The following is a 20,788-nucleotide window of genomic DNA, read 5'->3' on the forward strand; positions in this document are numbered from 1 at the left end:
GACTGCTTTCAGTCGCTAACAGGTTGGGTGCGCCCACTTTGCATGTCATTAGCGATAAACATCGCTGACATGCAAAGGGCGCCCCAAACTGCTCGCTATTGCCTCAAAGCTGTCGCTAACATTGTAAGAGAGTGGGGTCTGCAATCCCATGGCCACCCCAGATTTTTGCTTTTTGCTTCACTGATTTACGACTTTCCCTGGCTGTGGGCCTGCTAATCAGACCCACAGCCTAGCTGTTCTCTCTCTAAATTACAACCATGTACCTTAGGTGCATTTTACCAATTGGTACTGGGCCACCTTATCAGTCCCTGTACAGCATACCTTAGGTATCCAGGGCATAGGTGTACCCAGGGCCTACCAGGGGCTGAAGCATGTATTATGCCACCCCTGGCTGGCCACTCAAACAGACACAACTGGCTGCACGACAGCTGGGGCAAGGTGGTGTAAACACCCTTTGCTTTAGATATAGTATGCCTATATCTAACCCTAAAATGGACACATATATTCCTATCAGTCACTCCTATGGCAGGCCTTATCGATCCTGAAGGCAGAGTGCTTGGAATTATGTGAAATGGTGCTCTGGCATGAGCTGAGCCCGTTTGCAGCTTGCGGAACCAAGTCCAAATAGCTGTTCCATGATAACGCTATACCATATACTCTTAAGTGCATTATAATCCTCGCGGTTAAATGCTAACTTTGGTATAGCTTTATCAAAACATGTCGAGTAAGGTGTCATACGAATTGGAATACTAACCCCTCGCCAATTCTGGCGACGGGGTTAGCATTCCACCCTTCTAGAGGGACACGACATGTATGTAACTGCGAACCCCGGTTAAAGTCAGACATAGCCTCAGCTCCACAAAATGGATGCTGCCACCGAGACACCAGTCTGCCCTCCTGCTGCTGGGAGTCCTTCCAGCAACGGAGGCCTGGACAAAGGGTTTCCTTTCAGGGGCGGTGCTAGCACCATCCCAGACAGGATTTTGTGTATCCCAGGTAGGCAGGGCTGAAAGGAAGGTGACTGCAAAGTGGCACCCCGGTGCTCACTGTGCATAGCCCGGCTCAAACCAGTACCAGGGGCACCCCAGCCCCTGAGCTGGGGAGAGACCGGACAAAGGAGAGGGGTGTAACCACCCCCCTCCTGGTCCCACCCATAGGGCAGGACCTAGTCACGGGCCAGCCCCTTTTCTTAGAATAAAGGTAGGAGCAGGTCCCCTTCCCAAATTAGATCATTCTGAATCTTGAAACTACTTTCCACGAAAGGAACTCTTGACTCTTCTGAAGACTCTCCCTTGTGGCTAAGGAGTAGCCACCCTGCACCAGCAGGCACCATCGAAGCTCTTGCGGTTTGCTGTAAGTCTATCCTCCGGATCAAGACTGCCCAGCTTGACGAGACCCGGTCTTCCCGCCATCTCTGACCTCTACCTACATCATCCAGCCCAGCTGAGATTCGTGGGTGTGACAAGACCCGTGGGACCGGCCATCTTCAAGACCTGCACGACGCTTCACCAGCACGACCCCCGAGTGACCCTCGAGTAAGTGCACTGGGGTTTGAAAAGCCCTAACCCTGAGCAGCTCCAGCACCGAAGTTCAGCCCCCCAGCCTCCGCGAGATCTGCGTGGGGCCCTTCTGCTCTTTGCTGCTCACCGCGTTGTCCGGCTACTGGCCTGTTGGCTTGTGGCCCTCCTGACGACGAACGACGAGACTTTCATTGCTGGTCTGGTTGCTCCAGACTGGCCCTTGCTCCCCTTCAACAGAGGAGCACCCTGGACCCTCCTGGTCCACTCCAGACGCCATATTGAGTCCACCGCGTGGGCTTGACTTTGCCAAGGCTTGTTGCTCCAATCCTGGTTTCAGCAGCACCGACAGCAGACACCCTCGTGGGACAGCTCGCCCCTCCATCCTGGTCGCCGACAAAGCCTTTTGGTCCGAGAGACTGCAGAGCCCAGCGTCGCCCACTCACCTGGTCGAGGTGATTTCATCCGGTGCCATCCTGGTGCCCATCTGATCACTGGCTAGTGATCAAGGACTGAGTCCCCTCTGCTTTCAGGTCATCTTCAACTCCGATCCAGGCTTGGATCCCATTGAACTTCATCACTGGTCGCCTGCCAGCAACTTCTTCTTTCAGGCTCCATAGACTTCAACGAGGATTCCCGACGTCACTTGAACCCTATGCAGCCGCGGCCCCTGGGCTAGGTAACTCGAGCATTTCGATGCTCCAACGTAGGTTCACTATCTAAGTGTCCAGATCCTTTGTCGTTTTTAATATACCTAGTCGGATTCGTCCGATAACACTAACTTTACGAAATCTAGCACCCATAGACTTCTTCCCGCATCCCGCGTGAGAGTGCACACTCTGCACCCGATCTCCCTAGGTCTCCTGCTCATAATCTGAAGGTTCAGTAGTGTATCCCTAGCGATCCTGAAGCCTCTGGATCTTGTTACTTACCTGCTAGTATTTCGCATTCCACTTTTAGAGTATATGGTTTTTCGTGCCCCTCAGGCATTTGTGTAAATTGTGTAACTTATAGTATTTTCGTAAGAGTTTTGTATTGTGCTTAGCTCCCTGACTCATAAAGAGTTCAGGGTAGACTTGTTATAAATAAATATCCTTTATTTTCATAACAACTTGTGTGGTGTCCTTTCACCTGGTGTTCAAGGGGTATATGTGACGGTAAAACAGCTGGCTTAACACGCCCTCTAGAGTTTAGCCTGAAGACTGCTCGTGTCCATGCTACTAGGATAGCTGGTCTATCAGGTTGACTTACAACCAATCATCAATAAGGGTTGTTTGGTATGATACAAAGTGATCACTAGAATAGTGAGCACTGCATATCAGGCCAACTTCTCACAAACATCAGTTAGCAACAGCTTGCAAATAGGGCGATAGAAATATCGCCGCTTAGCGGCCAAAAATGGACGCTAAACCGGTGATAATTGCCTATCGCCACCCTTGGTTATATGCCCCTTAGGGAGGTGAGGGGGGGACTCTAAACAATGGAGGGGGGGCATATTCAGAACCTGTGCACAGTGTCTAGCCGGGCTCCCTTCACTGCTGGCATATTATGAATAATTCGGGGGTCATTTATGGACAATAAGCAGCCATTGGTGCATTTCAATGCATATAACATTGAGGTCAGTTTAATATCTTTTACTGGGGTTTAAGGCGCCCCATCAAAGACTTTCAGCGAAAGGAAGGGGTTCAGGTACATTTAAGTGCAGACTTGGGTCAGCAGAGCTGGCAGGATGAGCGATTTCAGGGACAATAAATGACAAAGCGGCCCCCAGGGAGGCGCGGGCCCGCTGCTCCCATCCTACTGGGACTTCAGAGACACGAGGGGCAGATTTACAAGCCCCGTGCGCCACATTTGCGTCACTTTTCCCCTTTTAAAAGTGGCAAAATTAAACCTGCCCCGATGTATTCAAGCAAAATGAATCAAAGGCTATGTTTCATACGTTGTAGGAACTGGTGCAGTGTAAACGCATTTGTTTTGTGTTTGTTTTGTTTGTAGTGTATTCCTCCGCCCACAATAATAGGTTTCTATTAGAATCCAGGGGCCTCATTTATGAGCCCTTGCGACAGTTTTGCGCTTCCGAGGCGTCACTTTTTGTGAGGCATCGGCGGCGTAAAATATGCCTCCTGTTGCGCACTATTTACAAAGTGACGCATCTAAGCAGATGCGTCACTTTGTAAACCCCTGCGCTACATTATACCTGCGTCAGGTATAATGTATGCAGAGGGGCGTTCCCCCGCAAAAAGCCTCGTAATAGTGACGCAGTGAAATCTATGAGATTTCACTGCGTCACTTTTAGGACGCTGTTGCGTCAAAATCTTGCACCTGCCTCACAGCAGGCGTAAGACTGACGCAAGTCCTTTGCACATGAAAGGACGCATTGCTGGAGTTGTGTCGCTTTTGTGACACACTCCAGCAATGCGTGACTTTTGCGCCTATAGATACGTCAGAAATACTGACGTATCTGTAACTCCTTGAGACATGATGCGTCATATTATAAATATGACGCATCAATCATGTCGCAGGGAGAGCACAGTGAAAAGTGACGCATCGCTGTTTTCACGCAGCGATGCGTCACTTTTGATAAATGAGGCCCCAGGTCTATCAGAAGCACCGGCTCTCTTCTGTCCCTCTAACCGCACACATTAGACTTCACTCGCATTATCAACAGATAAAACTTGTCCGACCTTTTCTCACCTGGCCCTGTCCTGCCAGCTGCTGGTTTTGGGGTTCATCAGTGCAGTGGCGGGGGATACATCCGTGGCCCCGCTGTCTTTACAACAACCAGCCCTTAACAGTGAAGTCAGTACCGCACATACGGAATCACGTGTTACTTCACCACACAAGTCATTGCAACGCGTTGCTGTAGGGGGCGCGTTGTGGGACTGGTGCTGGATTTTTAAGTCCGACCCCTTCCCCACTGTTGCTCAGACTGGAGCTGGGATAGAAATCTTATACTAGTCTAAAGTCCAGCGCCCCCTAAAGCAACTCCTTGTAACAACTTGCATTGTAAAGTAACGTGGTAAAGGAGCACTTGGGCTGCTCGCTGCATTGTAAAGGCGTGGGGGGTAAGAATATATGACGTTACAACGCAAACATTTACAACGCATGCTTTTACAATGCACTTTTTATATCGTAACATCCATTTCAACGCATGATTTTACATCACATTCTATCACAACGTTTTTTTAGCAACTACACTTACAACGCATTCCATTACATCGCATTATACCATTCAAACGGATACCATTACAACGCATACCATTACAACGCATACCATTACATCGCATTATACCATTCAAACGGATACCATTACAACGCATACCATTACAACGCATTCCATTACATCGCATTATACCATTCAAACGGATACCATTACAACGCATACCATTACAACGCATACCATTACATCGCATTATACCATTCAAACGGATACCATTACAACGCATACCATTACAACGCATACCAACACATCGCATTATACCATTCAAACGGATACCATTACAACGCATACCATTACAACGCATACCATTACATCGCATTATACCATTCAAACGGATACCATTACAACGCATACCATTACAACGCATACCATTACATCGCATTATACCATTCAAACGGATACCATTACAACGCATACCATTACAACGCATTCCATTACATCGCATTATACCATTCAAACGGATACCATTACAACGCATACCATTACAACGCATACCATTACATCGCATTATACCATTCAAACGGATACCATTACAACGCATACCATTACAACGCATACCATTACATCGCATTATACCATTCAAACGGATACCATTACAACGCATACCATTACAACGCATACCATTACATCGCATTATACCATTCAAACGGATACCATTACAACGCATACCATTACAACGCATTCCATTACATCGCATTATACCATTCAAACGGATACCATTACAACGCATACCATTACAACGCATTCCATTACATCGCATTATACCATTCAAACGGATACCATTACAACGCATACCATTACATTTCATTTAAGATAAGTTTCGATAGTGTAGGGGTAAAAATGACTATTCCCACTCCAGGGAGTGCAACAGTAGGGTAAGTGTTGGATAGAGTAAGGGTACTATGCGTTGTAAGGATATGCGTTGCAATGGTCTGTGTTGTAGTGACATGCGTTTTAATGACGTGTTGTAGTGACATGTGATGTAATGGCTGAGTTGTATTGGCATGCGATGTAAAGGATATTGCGTTGTAAAGGTACTGCTGTGTAATTATTTATTTATTTATTTTTAAAATTTATAAAGCGCAACGTATGCCCATGGGCGTCTTGGCGCTGTGACTCATTATGGCCTAGGCTCAGTATATGTTTTAATTTTAACCGTGCAGGAAAGTGAGGGTATTATTGGTTAAAAAGCCACGTCTTTAACCGTTTCCTAAACTGTAGCAGAGTGGGGGAGGATCTGATTTCCAGTGGGAGTGTATTCCAGAGTCTGGCTGCGGCGATGGTAAAAGATCTGTCTCCCCAAGTAACAGTCTTTGTTCTCGGTACAGTGAGGAGGAGAGCATTTACTGACCTTAGTTGTCTAGCGGGGCGGTAGAGTATAAGCTTCTCCTTCAGGAACTTTGGCCCTTGGTGACGAGTGGCTTTGAAGGTGATACACAAAGTTTTAAACTTGATTCTATTCGTCACCGTCAGCCAATGATAGCTCCTGATAGTCTGTTTGATTGGTTGAAATTTAGGGGTACCAGACAGCAGCCTCGCAGCCGCATTCTGGACCATTTGCATTTTAGCCACAACCCGGGCCTGAGCATTCAAGAACAGGCCGTTGCAATAATCTAAGGCGGACAGTACTAGTGAGCTCACCACTGTTTTTCCTCCTTTGTCTGAAAGAAATGGTATAATTTTCCTAAGGAGTTTGAGCTTGAAAAAATGTAATGACTGTGTTGTAATGGTAGTGCAATGTAATGACTGCGTTGTAAAGGTTTTTTTCTCGTGGGGTAAATGCCTCTGGGGTTCTGTCTTTCAACCCATGGTAGTATCAGAGATTAACCCAAGTTCAAATGCTCTTTGGTTCACGTACCTTTGCTTCCAATCAGATACTGAGGAGCCAATGGGAGTCTGAGGGGTCAGTGGGAGTCTGAGGGGTCAGTGAGACTCTGAGGGGTCAATGGGAGTCTGAGAGGTCAATGGGGGAGTCTAAGGGGTCAATGGGAGTCTAAGGGGTCAATGGGGGAGTCTAAGGGGTCAATGGGAGTCTGAGGGGTCAATGGGAGTCTGAAGGGTCACTGGGAGTCTGAGGGGTCAGTGGGAGTCTGAGGGGTCAATGGGAGTCTGAAGGGTCACTGGGAGTCTGAGGGGTCAGTGGGAGTCTGAGGGGTCAATGGGAGCTCGAGGGGTCAATGGGGGAGTCTAAGGGGTCAATGGGAGTCTGAGGGGTCAATGGGGGAGTCTAAGGGGTCAATGGGAGTCTGAGGGGTCAATGGGGGTCTGAGGGGTCAGTGGGAGTCTGAGGGGTCAATGGGGGTCTGAGGGGTCAGTGGGAGTCTGAGGGCTAGTGGGAGTCTGAGGGGTCAATGGGAGTCGGAGGGGTCGGTGGGAGACTGAGGGGTCAATGGGAGTCTGAGGGGTCAGTGGGAGTCTGAGGGGCCAGTGGGAGTCTGAGGGGTTAATAGGAGTCTGAGGGGTCAGTGGGAGTCTGAGGGGTCAATGGGAGTCTGAGGGGTCAATGGGGGAGTCTAAGGGGTCAATGGGAGTCTGAGGGGTCAATGGGGGAGTCTAAGGGGTCAATGGGAGTCTGAGGGGTCAATGGGAGTCTGAGGGGTCAATGGGGGAGTCTGAGGGGTCAATGGGAGTCTGAGGGGTCAGTGGGAGTCTGAGGGGCCAGTGGGAGTCTGAGGGGTCGGTGGGAGTCTGAGGGGTCAGTGGGAGTCTGCGGGGTCATTGGGAGTCTGAGGGGTCAATGGGAGTCTAAGGGGTCAATGGGGGAGTCTAACGGGTCAATGGGAGTCTGAGGGGTCAATGGGGGAGTCTAAGGGGTCAATGGGAGTCTGAGGGGTCACTGGGAGTCTGAGGGGTCAGTGGGAGTCTGAGGGGTCAGTGGAAGTCTGAGGGGTCAGTGGGAGTCTAAGGGGTCAGTGGGAGTCTGAGGGGTCAATGGGAGTCTGAGGGAGTCAATGGGAGTCTGAGGGGTCGGTGGGAGTCTGAGGGGTCAATGGGAGTCTGAGGGGTCACTGGGAGTCTGAGGGGTCAGTGGGAGTCTGAGGGGTCAGTGGGAGTCTGAGGGGTCAATGGGAGTCTAAGGGGTCAATGGGGGAGTCTAACGGGTCAATGGGAGTCTGAGGGGTCAATGGGGGAGTCTAAGGGGTCAATGGGAGTCTGAGGGGTCACTGGGAGTCTGAGGGGTCAGTGGGAGTCTGAGGGGTCAGTGAAAGTCTGAGGGGTCAATGGGAGTCTGAGGGGTCAATGGGGGAGTCTGAGGGGTCAATGGGAGTCTGAGGGGTCAGTGGGAGTCTGAGGGGCCAGTGGGAGTCTGAGGGGTCGGTGGGAGTCTGAGGGGTCAGTGGGAGTCTGAGGGGTCAGTGGGAGTCTGAGGGGTCAATGGGAGTCTAAGGGGTCAATGGGGGAGTCTAACGGGTCAATGGGAGTCTGAGGGGTCAATGGGGGAGTCTAAGGGGTCAATGGGAGTCTGAGGGGTCACTGGGAGTCTGAGGGGTCAGTGGGAGTCTGAGGGGTCAGTGGAAGTCTGAGGGGTCAATGGGAGTCTAAGGGGTCAGTGGGAGTCTGAGGGGTCAATGGGAGTCTGAGGGAGTCAATGGGAGTCTGAGGGGTCGGTGGGAGTCTGAGGGGTCAATGGGAGTCTGAGGGGTCACTGGGAGTCTGAGGGGTCAGTGGGAGTCTGAGGGGTCAGTGGGAGTCTGAGGGGTCAATGGGAGTCTAAGGGGTCAATGGGGGAGTCTAACGGGTCAATGGGAGTCTGAGGGGTCAATGGGGGAGTCTAAGGGGTCAATGGGAGTCTGAGGGGTCACTGGGAGTCTGAGGGGTCAGTGGGAGTCTGAGGGGTCAGTGGAAGTCTGAGGGGTCAATGGGAGTCTAAGGGGTCAATGGGGGAGTCTGAGGGCTCAATGGGAGTCTGAGGGAGTCAATGGGAGTCTGAGGGGTCGGTGGGAGTCTGAGGGGTCAATGGGAGTCTGAGGGGTCACTGGGAGTCTGAGGGGTCAGTGGGAGTCTGAGGGGTCAGTGGGAGTCTGAGGGGTCAATGGGAGTCTAAGGGGTCAATGGGGGAGTCTAACGGGTCAATGGGAGTCTGAGGGGTCAATGGGGGAGTCTAAGGGGTCAATGGGAGTCTGAGGGGTCAATGGGAGTCTGAGGGAGTCAATATGAGTCGGGTCAATGGGATTCTAAGGGGTCAGTGGAAGTCTGAGGGGTCAATGAGACTCTGAGGGGTCATTGGGAATCTGATGTGTCAATTGGCCCATAGGAATGAATGGGAAATTGAATGCAATAGGTACTCGGAAATTGCGCATGCAATTTCAAGGGTGCAAGGGTGTCAAAAGGACACCCTGTTCCACGCCTGGAATTGTGATGTGCACCCGTGTTGCGCACACACATGCCTCGAGGGCAACATGAAACTTTGAGAAATGCACTTAAGTGAATTGGAGTTGGAGGAGTCATAGTCGGGGTTTGTGAGGGGCTCAAAGTGCGCTGTCAAAGTCGTGTTTAGAGTAGCATGTGTGAAAGGTGGGCCAGCTTCCGCCACAGAGTTTCCAAGTTTACAGATGGCCGCATCTCCCAGGTGTAGTAGCATAGTATGACAGCAATCGTTTTTTAGCACTGTAGCTGCAAAATATGTTCTCAGCCATTGAACCCAGTCCCTCCATCTTGCTGCTTGGCTGGTGGAGGGCCATATATTATAAATGGCTCCAGAGCAGTAATGGACACCACGATAGGTCAACACAACAGGCCTGTCTTCTTCAATGAGGGCGGTCTGATCACTGGCACCAGGCAATGTTGCGTTGGCATCTCCCCAGATGCTGCGACAAGAAAACGGGAAACTATGACGTTAGTGGGACATGTAGTGAGTGGATTGCTGGATGAAACACAGCATGCAGGGATAGTGCGTGTCTGCTCAATGAGCAAAATCAGTGTGTGGCGTGCTCTCTAGGCAAGAAGGAAAATGCAGGTGGGTGTGCTAGTGGAGAAACTCCCTCTAGTCTCCCAAAGTAATATTCTAATGGGGGCAGAATGCAGCAAGCAGCCACACCTGGTAGATGAAGGGCAGGCAGGACAACAGGCAGGAGGGCACTCCCCTACCTCACGCACAGGAGGGATTGCCTTTTGTCTTTGCCTTTTCACTTGTGCACCAGACCTTCTGCCGGCCGCCCAATGAGTGTAGACAGCTGGGGAGGTGGGCCGACGTGAACAGCAGCAGTGTGCCCAGCTGGAGGATTCCATTGCTTGCTAGCATGCAGGCAGCACTGGGGTGCCGTCGCAATCAGGAGTGTTCGCCCTCAGCAGGAGTACTCTGTAGTTGGCAGGCACCGCCCATGCAGGTGGCTGGGAGTGGTGAAAACACACCCCGCTGCTGCGATGACGTACCCTCATATACTGCCCTGTGGAGACAGTCCAGAACAGGGCACCACCAGGAACATCACACCACTGAGCTGTCGTGTATTTCTATAGGTTCTGATTCGATCCCCCTATTCCTGACCCTATTCTGGTTAAACTTACTAGCTAGTTAACTAACAGTCAGCCCATGAGGCAAGAAATCCCCCATGATGCAGATACCGTTATCTGACGCAGCCACACTACGGCACAGGAACGTGTTATCTGATTAGGTCATAACGCTTGAGATCTAATTAGACAAGCGACATTCCTCCAGCCCCTGATAAGGCATACGACGTTCTCATAACAAATCAAACCTATGACAACCTGGATAATCCGTGCGGCCATTGTTTTGATTTCACAGAGAACTTTAGTAAAGAATGTGCTAACGAGCAAGTCGTATGACATCTTTATTGACGTACCTATGTCCATCCTTACGTCAATCCCGGCACCTTTAAGGTATAAATATTGCCGACCTTGCCCTATGCAAACACACGCGTGGTGACAAGACGGAGCAGCCATACTTGCCGAAGCCGAGAGCAGAAGCAGACCCCGCTGGCAGCAGCCCCGCCTTCCTGACGCGCTGAGAGACGCGCTGCTATCTCAAGCCGAGAGACCCAGCACCGGCGCTTCCGGGTAGCCCTCGCAGGCAGCCTGGAATATCGGGAGCAGAGAAAGAGATACCATTCCTCATCCATCCTAAATTCCAGGTACAGAACTGAATAACCCCTCATAGAGAATTCTTTAGTTATTCACTTGGCAAAAACAAACTTAACTTAAACTGTAACTTTCTATTCCCGCCCACGCATTAGACTTAGGTCAGGTACACGGGGTAGGCGTATTTAGAAACACCAGTTGAGTACGTTTAGTCAAATGTATATGTGTATGTAAATATATTTTAATCATTTTAAACATCATATGGCTCAGAAACCATATCAATGTTTTTACAGTATTATTTTATACTATTGCTTCTAATGTATGCACTTTACTTAACTATAAGTATTGCAATAATATCGATCCATTTCTCTTGTACGAGAAAAGAGACTGATCAATAAATAACATCTTTTATTGAACACGCCCGTCTCTTCCTTTTCTCTACATACTGATGAGACTAAGAATGCACGTACTGACTGAGTAAAATAATTGCCTTGTGCTCACACGACTCTCGAGATTGACTCTTGATTAGGGGAGAGCAAAGTTGTCATGTTCTATGGTTGTCAGAAACTAAATCCCTTCTTGTCTAATCAGGGGAGTTCATCCTTCCTTGAACATTCGAGAAAGTTTCTAGCGAACTCTGAGCTTAGCTGGCAAACCCAAAAATTAAGTCTAGTATCGACAGTAGTAGACCTAGTTAACGTCTGGCCTAGGCCTTTACTGCTGTAGGTACTATTCCAATGCGCAGAGCCTATTGGGAAAATAGGAGCTACACTACATGGCGCCCAACGCGTTTGGAAAGGGCGATAAAACTAACGTAAGACATTTAGAGTAACTCAGTCGTGCTTTCTCACTCGGACCCCTTTTTCCAAATACTCCAAAGACGTCTGGAGTGGGTGAAAGGTTATAATATCCACCAAAACCTCGCAGGAGGGAACTCCTATGTATGGTTCTTGGTCTAGTCAACGTTGAAGGATAAAACAGTTCCAAAATATTGTGCACCTAATCTTTGTTCCATAAAGAAACCTGATCTGCAAACAAAAGACAAAAGCTTCCTGTCGGTAAAATGACAGAGAGTGATGAAGAAAGAGAGGCAATTAGATTAGCTACTGAAATAGCAGCAGCTGATACTACAGCACTCGATGCAGACCCGGATATAATACTCATCCAGGTCGCCAAAAGGAGAGCTATAACTCTAAAACTTATAGAAAATGGACTGACACCTAGAGGTGGCACAGTCATATTCGTAATCGAGGCACACGAATATCGGCAGACAGAGGTATACTATACATGGATAAATTTTCCAGCAGCAAATGCTGTAACAAAGTACTTCCACTATTACAAAGTAGAGGAACCTCCTAATGAGTACACTCCTTTCGAGGAGGTGGAAGTACCACTCAAATTCCAAGAGCATTTGCTCTTATTTGATGGCGCCCTAATAAATAACAATCACATTACAAGGCTCGGTCCTTTAGGAAGACCAGGAGCAACGTGGCCAGTCCTAGCCGGATACACACCACATCCAGACATCGAAAGAATGCCTGCAGCAGAGCTGTTAATACAGCTAAGACAACTACTAAAAATTCACAGACAATTAGTTCAGTATGTAATGCGGACTTCAACAATTCAGCCAGCGATTAAACTTCCACAGCTGACCCCTCACCAGGGGAACACAAATAAAATTACACCACAGAACATCCAATCCTGCCTAGGTAAAGTTCCAGCTAAACGGGAACAAATACCATTCTGGTTGGCACAGAAAATTACCCCAATAGAGGCGGTGTTTCCTGACACCACCCCGCTGGAAACACAGGATTCTGACTATATGTCTCCCAATGGGAATCGCACCACACATTGAGGACTGTGACACTTGGGGTACAGTCTTTGCTTCCATCTATACAAAAACACACGGTGTTCCATCCATTTCGGTGATACCAGATGTGCTAAAACAAATTCAAGATGAATACGGTCCAGAACCTGCTTTAACTCTTGTATGAAATTACTGAAAGACTTCAAGCAAGTCTCGGCTATATTACTAGCCAACATAAAAGGTGAAGCAGCAAACGTGGCGATCCGCCAGAGGTTAAAAGAGACAGATATAGCAGACCAACCAGCTGAAATTGCCAGAATCATAGAAAAATCCTATGAAGAACTAGGCAGAGATAGTCTAGGTGGAATACCAGTAAAACCGCAACTGACTACAAGTCCAGAAAAAATATTTTTTAATAATAATTCACCAAAAAAGAACTGGGATGGAAATAAACAATCCAATCCTAAAGAAAAGAAATTCCAGTCCAGAGGAAGGTCTCCTAGGCGAAGAGAGAAATCTCCAAACCCGAGACAAAGGTCACCTCAGAGTGAACCCTCTGGGAATAGATATAACCTTAGAAATAGGGATAATATTAAAAAACCTGATAGATATCAAGACATTGATACACGTCCCTCTCAATCTTTTCAGAATTCCTCGCAGAAATCGGAAAGAAGAGGACGATCAGAAGAGCACGCCAAGTCCAAAGACAAGGAACCTGCTCAACTGAAAAAGAAATCAAAATTTCCAAAAAAGAAGGTAGCCAGTATCAAGGTAGTTAACAATGCCGAGAATACTGAGGACACAACTGAAAAACGGAGAATGGGCTCAAACAATGCTAGACAGCGCAGCAGAGGTGAGCATAGCTCGCAAAGTCCTTATGAATCATCTGGAGACAGTGGACACGAATGAATACCTTCAAGTGGAAACTGCAGATACCAGAGTTAGCAAGCCCCACAAAATATACGAGATAACATTACGCATAGAGGGAGATAAGACTAGGAAAATAAGGGGACTATTTTGGGATAACCTATCCAAAGGCTATGACATCCTTCTAGCTGAAAAAGACTGGCCACCAGAGTTTGTCAGGGAGTGCCCTCATGGCGAAGAAGTAATTATGCCTGCCTTCTCGAATCAAATACCGATTCATAAAAAATATACACTTGCTAGAAAGTGGGCAGTGGCCTTAGCACCTGCTTTATATAAAAATCACGTAGGATGGGATGAGGATTCTCCTCCTCACAAAGTCCAGCTAAAATCACAACCAACTGCACAAAGGCAGTACCCAATTAAGCAAGAAGCTAAAAAACAAGTAAATGAAATACTAGATCAGCTAGAATACCAAGGGGTGATTGAAACTTGCACCTCACAAATGAACAATCCTTTATTTCCGGTCTCCAAACCAGACAATTCGTACCGTCTAGTTTTGGATTACCGACACCTTAACACATGTTGCAAAACTTTTGCAGTGCAAAACTCACACAGTGCTGCACTAATGAATAACATAGTGCGCAAAAAATACAAAACAACCTTGGACATCTCCAACGGATTCTTTTGTCAAAACATAGCACCAGAGAGCAGATATTTAACTGCATTTTCAGTAAATGGCACTCAAAAACAATTCTGTCGGTTAGCCCAGGGGTACAAGAACAGCCCGGGGGTATTCTCAGCGAGAGTAACAGAATTACTACAACAATATGATGATGAAGCATTATCTTATGTCGACGACATTTACTTAACAGATGATGACTTGGAAACTCACTTGAAAAGAGTGAACACCATAATACTTGGTTTCGCTGCAGAGGGTTACAAATTCAACTTCAAAAAGTCCAGAATTGCCCATCTGACGGTCCTATTCTTAGGATATGAGTTATCAAGTGAAGGCAAAAGCCTGGCAGACAATTTCCTAGAGAAATGTGCCGTAATCCAAGCTCCTAAAACACTAAAAAACCTACAGTCAATTCTAGGCTTCCTAAATTTCGGAAGAACTTACATTGCAAATTATGCAGAAAGGGTCAAACCCCTTTATGATCTAATTAAACCAGACTTTAAAAGATCCAGTTGGACTCAAGCACACACAGAAATTTTGAGATCCTTACAAACAGACATGCTAATTAAAACAAAATTAGAAACCCGTGATAATACACGCAACCTTGTGATCCGAGTCATCCCAGGGAGATGCGGATTCACATACCTGACTTCTAATGAGGGAGATAAGGTACCAATTGCATTCAAATCACATTTGTACACAAAAGCTGAACAGAGATTCAACAACAAAGGAAAAATTGTTCAAGCAGTTCAAACCGCAATAGCTAGAGAAAAAGACATAGCTGACGGTAGACATATCATAGTCAGAACAGCAGAATCAGCCCTTGAGGCATTAACAACACCGTGTAATTTACCAACAACAACATTGGATCCAGAATGGTTACAATGGGTAAATTCAATCACAACGGACAAAGTATATTACTTCTTTGATCCAGAACTAGAAGAATTAAAAAATCTAAAATATGAAAAAACGTATCCTCTGCCAATCGACATTCTGCCTCTACGACATTACGCCTGTGTAATCTATACAGACGGACATGCTCAACCCTCCGTTTGGGGAGAACATGCATACAATCCCACATGTGAGATTACAAAAGAAGTATGGCACGGAGGTAAACTAAGACCTCTATTAACAAAATCACACTCAGTAGAAACTAATTCAGAACTACAAACTGAAATATTAGCTTTGAAAATGGCGCTAGATAATGCGGATCGCGAATTCCCGACACTTATAGTGTCAGATTCATATTTCTGCGTCAAAGCATATAACAAGGATTTGCAGACCTGGATTCAGAACGATTACAAAGATGACACGGATGCACCAATAAAGCAGAGACTGCTCTGGGAACAGGTAGCTCTTTTGAAAAAAGAACTACCAAAGACTCACGTGACACACTCACTGAGTCACCAGCGTGATGGCGTTCACGTTGTAGGGAATTCATTGGCTGAAACAGCCGCAGCGGCAGCCAGTAAACCGGCTCCCGTAGATCGGAAAAAGCGTACATTAAAATACATTGACGGCGAAACATTGCTGGCAGTAAAAACGTCATCAAAAGGCGACTGCTCGGCGTTACCGATCAACTATCCACTCAATTACACATACATCATAGATGCAAACTCCATTCCTTTTGCTCGAATCCCTGGAGTGGGGGATAGAGTGATTCCAAACATGGATAGGAGAAACTTGTTAATCGCAGACGCACACATGGGCGAGGGTCTCAGACACCTTAAATTAAAAGATTCTCTGGAAGAATTACAATCACGGTACTGGTGGCCAGGCATGAGCCTGCACTACACCATGTTTGTAAAAAACTGCCCAAACTGCAACAGAGATCGCAGTGGGGAGAGAAGCAGTTTAATACCTCGTCGTATCAAGGCAGATAACATCACCACTAAAAAGAATGGCTTGCGATTAACATATACAGGCTAGTTCCCACTTATAATGTAGATCCACAGCACTCGGCTGACGTCCGGACTGTTATACAAGATTTGCGAGTCGAAATGGCATATACGCTAAGAGCATGCTACGTTCGACCATTTTTTTTTCTTTTTCTCAGGCAATCCAGCCTGGGGGGGGAAAGAATGGCCAAATGAGCACAGCCCAGCGGGAATCTTCTCACTTCCTTCCTGAGGGTATGGGATGGTGTAAAGAAAAAACCAAGACAGAAAGCAATCTATAATAGAAAGGATATTAGGTTCGGGAGCTGGGTGGGTCAAACATCTAATAAGTGTCCAACGTAGTCTAAATAACTTGCCAAGAAATTCTCTGAAGGGATTCAGTCCGTACGAATTATTATTCGGAACTAGGATGTTGATCTCTGACCTTGATAGTCAGACTTCAGTGGTAACAGAAAAAAGCTTTGATGTCAAAGACCGTTTGGCTATTTTGCAGGACTTAAACAAAACAAGAAAAGACCTGAGCAACATACAGTTGAAAGAACAGCCAACGACCACTGAAGAATCACCACCTGTCCCAGCAAGACCTGTCTGGATTCCAAAAGTCGGGGATCTAGTCAGGGAGAAGATCGCGGTAAAGAAGGAATTTGGGCCTTCTTACAGAAAAGCAGTTCCTGTCTTGTCTGTCAACGGGACAAGATCAGTTGTACTACCGCCACTTGCTGGAAAAAAGGAGAACCGAGTTGTATCAATCGACCTGGTAAAACCACAACATGTGGCCGATAACCAACAGTAGGCCAAGTGGACTCCCAATAAGTAGCAGAACACCAAGGTTTGCTACCAGTACAGAGGTCCTATCAAAGAGGCTCATCACATTCGAAACGCCTACAGAAGAACAACAAGGACTATGCAACAATGCAATAGAACTTAGACCTCTGAAAACCCAAATAAAGACATTTAGCAGAGACACACCAATCTATACAGAAGTACCAAGTGAAAATGCAAGAAACAAAAATCCTGAACCAATTGGAACAATTGACAGAACTGCATCCGGTTACTTCATCAACTTCGATGATTCCTCTGAAGGCTTCAGCGAACAAAAGACACAGCCATCATCAAAAGACTTTAAAGACAAAGCGAAGGAACTTCTGAAACAACTGAAAGAAACATATCTAGTTTCTCCATGGATTGAATTCTGGGTGGGTTTTGGTGCATTTATCCTCATACTTTGGCTCATCATGGTATTTACTTTGGGACGCTTCATTGAGGGAAAATATGCTAAAATGGACACAGCAAGTCAGAACATCAACTTGGTCCTCAAACCACACACATCTTCACACGTCGAGAAACGAGAACTTTCTTCAGAACTTTCTTCAGCCAATTTCACAGCAATCCCAATACCTGGTGGGGTAGCCTGGGACAACACTGACTATGAAATTTATGGTCCGGTCGAGATCCTGAAATATCCACACCAAATCAAGATCTCCTTGAGTGACTTTGCAAAACCGAACTCATTTGCTGATGATTGGGACTTTGAAAGTATAAACAATATGATGTCTGACTTAGTAATGTCTGCTAAATTTACAAAACATGATTATTTGCAAGGTTCTACAAATTATGACAGCATGTACTGCTATAACCATTATGGTAACCATTTCTTGCATAAATCTGCACAACCTAGAAATGTTTTAAATTTTAATCAATGGGAACATTGTGCTACACCTCCAAAAGGGAGCTCTAGAACCGTGTATGGCAAATATTCATATTTTTCAGGTTTTAACATAACTAATGCTGAAACATTTTATTACAAATTGTCAAACAAGACAGGGATGAAAACCATGATAACCAACACAAAATTGATATATTCAGATTCTTTCTTTGAAAAAATGAATACTTTTGGATTTGATTATTGGGACAAACATGTTGATTTGAAAAGTGTTTGGGGCACAAAAGAATGGCAAGTACAGGGTTTAGAAGCTTTGTTTAGAGCCTGCATGATCCCAGAACAAATGATATTTTTAAATGACACCGTTCAACAAACCACCTGTCTTGGCTTAGCCAAAATCAAAGATTTAAATAACCTGTCTATTCCAAAGCCAACAATGTTTAGCAATAACTCTGAAACAGATGAAGAAATAGACATAAACCATATACTTAACCAAAACAGAACACATCCTGATTGGAAACAATGGTTGATCTGGCCCACAGATACAAATAACTGTCAAGATAGATTCCTGAATAAAACACAGGGTTTCAAAATGACCAGGCCAGACCCTAGATATCCCCAAAGACATCACCCAGGGATAATAACAACCTACAGTGTGGGCAAATTATGCCTTCAATGGCTACAAACTTCCACACTGCCTGAAATTAAGCAACACCTAACTTTACTTACTGATGGTGCTGACTTGCGTGATTTCATACTGGGACCACGCAAACAGCGTCATAAGCGTTTCATAGCAGCCTCTGTATATGCAGCATACAATGAGGCCTGGAAGGTTACTCAAATTGAGACAGCAGAAAGAATACGGGAAATTGACCGTATTAATTTGGAAAAATCACTTTCTGTAGTGGACAATGGGTTAATGACTCTGTCCTCCAGAATTTTTTCATTGGACAGCATTGTGTCTTCAGCAATCGATATATTATCGCAAGACTTACTGTTATTACAACATGGTCAGTCACAATTGCGTTCTATTGTACAGCTTGGCTGGACGTTACAAAATCTGCGTTCAGGCTACGTGCCTTGGCGTTTAATCAACACAACGTCACTATTCCAAATCTTTAACCTTACTGATAGACAGATCGGTATGGCGCAGAAGGGTGCTGATTATACAATCTTGAGCATTGAAAAACTAGAAAGATTACCGTTGACAATGTCAGAACGACCTGTCAGTGAATGGATAATCCACGGAATCATAAATATTCCAATCTCAACCTTCAGGTTTCAATACTGCCAAAAATATATACAGGCTGGCATGTACGAGAAATTGGGAAAGGGGTACCTTAAAACAACATGGAACCTGCCCTATTCACATGCATGTATCAGTAACAAAGGACAGAAAGTGTTTCTTAGTGGCAACAATTGTGCTATGTCACTAAGCGGCACGCTTCTGTGTAACGGTATTAGTTTGCACGGAGCCTGTGAAGGGAATTCATACAACCTTTCATGTCACCAGCAAGGCGCACCTGCAACTGAAATAGAACCATTCTTTCAAAGACTCTATAATGGGAGTTACATTCTTATTGTAGACCGCAGATGCTGTAGTCTTATGCCCGGGACTCCTTATCTCGTCACTACGACGGCGAAGGTCAAGTGTTGTGGACGTTCTTTGTTCCCCAGCTCCTTTCCAGACAGGGAGGCAAGGGCATGGCCCGGTCTGAAAATTACTTCTATTCGAATAGACGCTTTAAGCAGAATGAAAACAGTGCTTCTTCAGACGCCTACAAGGCTCACGTCATCTAAAGAAACGTATGATCTACAAGTCGCAAGGACGACTGCAGAGATACATACATTATTATCAACCAATTCCCCCGTACATTTCGCGGAAATCCTGAGCGAAATCTTAAATATTTCTGATACCAATGGGATCTCAGGGGTATTTAAGACAGTATTTTCTATGGCATTAACACCATTCAAAGCCATACTGGGTATTTTTCCAGACTTCGTCCATTCGATTTTTGGCGGACTTCCCCTGATCCTAGGACTAATTGCAGGAATCCTATTCCTAGTCCTTATTTTTCGTTATGGCAACCCATGTCACAGATCAAACTCTGACGACAATGGAAGAAACGATCCTAGCCATTGGATACCGGGACCGGATATCAAAAATCCTGGGACTATCCCGGCTTAGAGACCTAAACATGACTTGGTTTCTATCATTTCGACCAATGTGGCAAAGGTGTGTTTTACCTGTACTAAGGTGTCTGCTATGCGGAGAAGAATGCGTGTTAGACACCTGTCTGACGCTACAATCGGATGCACCGGTGGATGCAGATACATTGCTGGTCCCTACCAAGGTTCACGCACTGTGCTGCCCTCAAAGGCTGCCAATCCTGATGACGGCATTCCTGGAATCTTCACCACTGCGATTGAAGAGTAGTGAAGTTCAAGATGAAAGCAGCATCGAACAGGTACGACCTTCTGTCAGCAATGCAAATCAGAATGTCAATGGAGACAATCATGCGCATGAATGCATGGTTACCCCTATTTCCGACTTAGAGGAACTTTCCCATGAAGCTGTTGACAGTTTTTTCGAAAGCCTGAATGATATGATGTTCTCTCCGGAACAGAAATAGAGACTTTTGAGTAAACTCGCACACGGCGTTCCCTGAATTCGGCCTTCAACTTTAAAAATAAAGTCACATGAACAACTACAATCCAGTTCACGGACAGCAACTTTTTTCAGCAAGCCCCTAAAATATTTTTCTATATATTTTTTCCCGGGACACTGATTTTCTGCTTAAAGTAAGAGACTATTCCTAGAGAACTAAGATTTCTATTTTAGATACTTTATAGACTTTATAGACTTTAGCTGCCCGCTGGTATGTTCGCAATAGATTTTATGTGATGAAATGGTTTCGACTTTTTTTCTGTATAGCCATATTAAGAGCCATTTCATGTGTATTTCTCATATACCAACAATCAATAATGCATAACAATGCGTGTTCACTTTTGCATCTAATTCGTAGCTTAAGTGCATACAATATATATGACTGCAATTTTTCAGTATATTTGAAAATTTCGAAATGCATTTATGTATTTTG

At 45.9% G+C, this 20,788-nt stretch overlaps 1 protein-coding gene across 2 annotated transcripts in view; it reads left to right on the forward strand.

The window, feature by feature from the left end:
- The window catches only part of LOC144785694 (protein eva-1 homolog C-like), a 273,449-nt gene that overhangs the window by 815 nt on the left and 251,846 nt on the right, over positions 1-20,788 (forward strand). The gene's annotated exons all lie outside the window — the stretch shown is intronic.

This window comes from Lissotriton helveticus, chromosome 10 (assembly GCF_964261635.1).
Source record: "Lissotriton helveticus chromosome 10, aLisHel1.1, whole genome shotgun sequence".
Lineage (NCBI taxonomy): Eukaryota > Metazoa > Chordata > Amphibia > Caudata > Salamandridae > Lissotriton > Lissotriton helveticus.